Source organism: Pygoscelis adeliae, unplaced genomic scaffold, assembly GCF_000699105.1.
Source record: "Pygoscelis adeliae isolate BGI_AS28 unplaced genomic scaffold, ASM69910v1 Scaffold75, whole genome shotgun sequence".
Classification (NCBI taxonomy): domain Eukaryota; kingdom Metazoa; phylum Chordata; class Aves; order Sphenisciformes; family Spheniscidae; genus Pygoscelis; species Pygoscelis adeliae.
In genome coordinates, this window is record NW_008824772.1 from 2,385,561 (window position 1) to 2,390,753 (window position 5,193).

Genomic DNA, 5,193 nt, shown 5'->3' on the forward strand with positions numbered 1-5,193 from the left:
GTGCCTCAGAGCCCCGGCGGGAAATACGGCAGGCACCGGGCTGGGGGGCGGCTGTCCCCCCCCGCCCTGGGCTGCCCTGGGCGGGGACTCTGTTCTGCCACTACGGAGCCATGATGCAGATTTCAAGTACTGTAATGAAACGCTGGGGGCTGCAGCGGTGCGCCGGCCGAGCGAGTGCGTCCGACGCACGGGAACGCATCAGAAGCGAGCCAGCGCGCTCCCTCTGGAACTGTGTGGTAATTTATGATCCAAACCATAACAAATTGCTGCTCCTGGGCAGTACGGCGCGACTTGTTTGTGGAAAATTACAGGTGCCCGGTGAGTTCATCGTTATGTCACTGTTCTTTTTCCGGATGGAGCAGGAAGGGACACCTGGGTCCTAGCCAGAGGCAGCAGCATTAGCTATGCGTTACACTGTCGGCAACACCGAGAGCGCGCTATCCCCCAGTCTTGTGGAAGCTGATACACACACCTCTGGGGTCTTACAAATGCGCATTTAGTCCAAAGTGCGTCCAGAGTGTTCAGTGACAGCAAAGGAGAGTAACCTTGAAGATTACCACCAGTTCTGTCAATGACTTTAAAAGCCACGGAGATCCATTTGGCTAAATGAGCTAGTTGAATCCCACATGCTTTATTCACATTAAACTTCTTATTTTGTTCATTCTGGAATGCCACTGTCTTCCTGAAGAAGCTTTTGCTTCTTGGGAACTCTGTTTTTGCTTTGCCTGCACGTGGTCCTCTCAGAAATTCAGCTGTCAGGTTTTTGCAGGACCTGAGCTCTGGCCCCTTCACCCCGCACAGGCAACAGGGACCTCCCTACAGCCAGAAGATGCAACAAACAAGGGCAGAAACATTGCCTGTATGCTGGCAAGGAAACTCATAGAACCTCTTGTTTCCTTAGGCTCCCTGCAAGAAAAGATGGTCCTTTCCATGACACAGTCCTATTTGCTGGCTCTTTAAAAGAGCAATAAAGTGACCGCATGATTTATTAGCTGATACAAACACATTTGAAAACATCTGCTTCCAAAACGATTCCCATGGTCACACCACCACCAGGACTGACAACCCTTTGGCCTGGGCAAGACTAAAACAAGACACGGTGCCAGTGAGATCATGTTCTTCTGGGAGACCTCCCTGCAGTGTCAGGTCCTCAAATACAAAGCCTATTTCCTGTAGTTTAGTATCTACCCTAAGGAGAAAGATTTTCATGCATGACATCAGCAACATTCTTGCCCTCTGAGCATTCCTTACTCAATCAGATCTTTCTAAAGGAAGCTCACTTGACAGAATGAAATGGCATTGTCTGTTCTCATATAGTTTTTGGCTCAATGTAGGAAAATGAGGTCCATGGGAAGGGCTTATCTGCAACCTCAGAGCTTCCTTGGTGCATTCCTTCCTAGGAATATCCTGGGATTATTTAAAGCTGCTTAAGAAATCCACCTCACTCCCACAGGGATGGTTACCACCTTTAGCATACACTGGAATTGCTTTAATGAAGTATGGCTACATCAGAGCACAGCATGAGGAAAAGCAGAGCAGAGAAAGTATCAGTTGCCGATTTCCAGGAAAGCCTGGGTAGCGATACACTCCTTGGTACATTCCTGTGCTAAACACTATAGAAGCTCTGCAGTCATAGCCAAAATTGTCTCTCTTCTGAACAGGCTTTACCTCCTGTTTGTATGACTTATAGTTAAAGATCCATTTCTTTCTAGACTATATAGCCAGAAAGGGTAAAGAGGATTTGAGGTATTGATTTCAAATGTATACAAAAGCATTTCCTTGTCAGTGATGGAGTAAAATGACACGGTGTTCTTTTGTAGCTCCATGACAGACTCATGCACTCCAGTGGGAAGGTGAAGGTACTTGGCGACCTACAAGATGGATCTTATTCCTAACCACAATCTTATTAAAAAAAAACCCTTTTGCCGATAATAAATGGGATGCTTACCTTAATAAAACTTATAGTCGTCTGTTCACTGGGACATGTTCTTGCATATTTTATCAGCAAAAACATTTGTTTCGTGTTTTAAGCTACAGCTGTAGTACTGTGTGTTGACTGTAAAAATATTTCTGTAAAAGTGATGCAGAATTCAGACAACAAATGGAGCCATTACGGCTTAACGCAGTAAAGATCAGTAAGGTGCAATAACTGCCCACACATCAACTCGGACTCTGCAGCCAGCACAAGCTACAACACAGCTTATATACCTCCATGAAACGGGTTTCTTATCCTTTTTATCTCGCATATGCAGTCAGGTGTAGTATTGCATTATGCTGCAGTAACTGATTAATTCAAGGCAACTTCATTGTGTTTCTATGCTTCAGGTAAACAGCCAGATCTCCTGCTGATGTTTAAAAGCCGTTTTCGTCAGCAAATCCACAGTCTCATAATCACTTGAATATTGTTATTGAAGAGTCACGCTGGCTTGCATACTTACACTGAGAAAACTGGCTTGAAATGATTGGTTCTGGGTTTTTAGCTGCAGATTCTGGAGGTATTGAGCAGACACTCGTCTCCTGATACAAGTCTGGAGGTTGCACTAAATATGAAAAAATTTAAGTGTTAAGGCACTTCTTCAAAATGTAAATAGGAAGTATTTATGCTTCTAAAGGAAAACATACATAAAATAAACCTAGCTAATGGTTAAAGTACAAAACAGAGTTGCTTTTTTGATTGTATAAATTATCAAAGAATGTGTAGGCAAACATTTTTACCCAAAATTAACAAAACACTGTATGCTGCTGCCCCAAGTGTGGTCAGAATGGAGAGGTCAGAAAAGTTAGACGGGTAAAGCAGTTGGATCTTTCTATGCAGATAAGCCATTTTCTGTCATAAAAGTGTTTACAGTGTTCATTTTTTTCTGAGTATCGTGTTTCTTGTGTTGCTTGCACGTGCATTTTGTAAGCACAATGTAATTTTTTACTCTAATTGCTGACCAAAAAGCCTGACATTCAGCCCTACAGCGTTAAGGTCTGTTTCTAACTTTCTGTGACATTGTAGTGCATATTTACAAGACTCATTTGCAGACACTTTCTGGTACAGATACATAGTACATTGGCTTCAACATGAAAGCCGTCCTTAAAAGTTCCTGCCCCACACCTCTGCCCACTGATTCCTCGGTTTTGCTAGTAAAAATGATCATGGATCAAAGCTGTAAACTCAGTTGCTGAAATGATCGAGATAAGAAAAACCCTGAGGTAAAACTATGAATAAGTATCTGGGGTTTTTGAGGACCAGTGCTTGAAAAAGGCGGGTAGTGTTGGAAAGGGTGGGAAGGGGAGGATTGCCCCTCAGTGGCAGTGCGGCTTTAGGTCAGTCTTAAGTTGCTCTCAGAAACACTCAGTGGTCTTTCTACAGCAGAGAGATGGTGCTGGGAGGAGGAGAACTCCATGGCAAAGGCCATACCAGATCTAAAGCTTTGCTTAGACACAGCTTTTGGTGGGAGGTAATTTTGTGTCTGCTCTTAGCAAAGACCTTGCTGTTACATTACTCTACATTTAGAAAAACATATTTAAATGGATTATGTTTCATTCTCCGTTACTGATCTGCATGTCAGTCAGTTCTTTTCTTTTGGGCTCCCATGAAGAAGTATAAAGTAATCATGTTGTCTCCAAAACTGCAAGGGGTTTTATAATAAGCACACACATGCACACCTGTTTTCCCTGAAGTTTTTAGTTTGTTTTCCAAAGTTACAGACCTACCTGTTTGTAAGAATAGTTCTTTCATACAAATCTTTAGTGTGGGGTCAAAGTAGTGTCAAATTACAGCAGTCCAATCCCCCACGCAAGGGACTGAGTTGAGGGGGGTCACATGCAGGACCCTGCTAGATCCAGTCCCTCTAAAAAAAAGTGTCCTGATTTCGGCTGGGATAGAGTTAATTTTCCTCCTAGTAGCTGGTACAGTGATGTGTTTTGGATTTAGCTGAGAATAATGCTGATAACACACTGATGTTTTAGTTGTTGCTAAGCAGTGTTTATACTAAGTCAAGGACTTTTCAGCTTCCCATGCTCTGCCAGTGAGGAGGTGCACAAGAAGCTGGGAGGGGGCAGAGCCAGGACAGCTGACCCAAACTGGCCCAAGGGCTATTCCATACCATGGGACGTCATGCTCAGTTCATCAACTGGGGGGAGTTGGCCGGGGGGTGCTCGGGGACTGGCTGGGCATCAGTCGGCGGGTAGTGAGCAATTGCATCGCTTGTTTTTCCTGGGTTTTGTTCCTCTCTGTCTCTCTTCTGTTGTTTTCCATTTCATTACTACAATTTATTATTATTATTATCATTATTATTATTTTATTTCAATTATTAAACTGTTCTTATTTCAACCCATAAGGTTTGGTTTTTTTCACTTTTACTCTTCCAATTCTCTCCCCCATCCCACTGTGGGGGGGGGAGGGGGAAGGTGAGCAAGCAGCTGTGTGGTGCTCAATTGCCAACGGGGGTAAACCACGACAAAGAGATTTCAAAATAAGAAAAACTCACCTGGTGGCAACTGCCGAGCTTATTTCTCCGAAGTAAAATTTCCAACTTTCTGTTAAGATCTCCTACAGCACTTTTGACAACATTAAGCTTCTCATCAAGTGTAATTTTATTCATTGTTGAAGGTGAGCCTTTGTACCTATGTCTCTCAGGTAAGTTACTCTAATAATGACATAAAAGAATCAAGGGGAAGATGTAAACAATAGCTGTTATTGCATCTAGCATATCAGATTATATTATAAAGCCAGAGTGGGAAAACAGCAGTGATCTCTCTAAAATCTTATTCTTTGTATTGAGAGCTTCCTTTGTAGGAGAGTTATCTGAGAGAACTGACCAGAAATCTTACAGGAATTATGAAAGGATAGTTTATTCATAATAAAAAATAAAATAATTTGTTTTCCCTGAGAAAACTAAGAATGGGACTAATTTTTCTTACATGTATTACAATTGCCTTAAGTATATATATGTATATGCAAACCTTCTCTTTTTAAACTTTCTTCTTGTTCTAGAACCCAAACCAAAAGTTTTAAAATGTGTTAGTATGAGATCTAGCATAAAACACCCACAAAAGGGTAAGCCTCATTTGCCTAAATTTAGAAATTGTGGAAATCTACATTTGAGCTTGTTCTCTTAGTCTGCCTTTATAGTTGTGGAAAGAAACAGGCATTCTGAAGGCTTGATTAATCTCATTTGCAGGTAGGCGTCTCAAGTAGGTCAG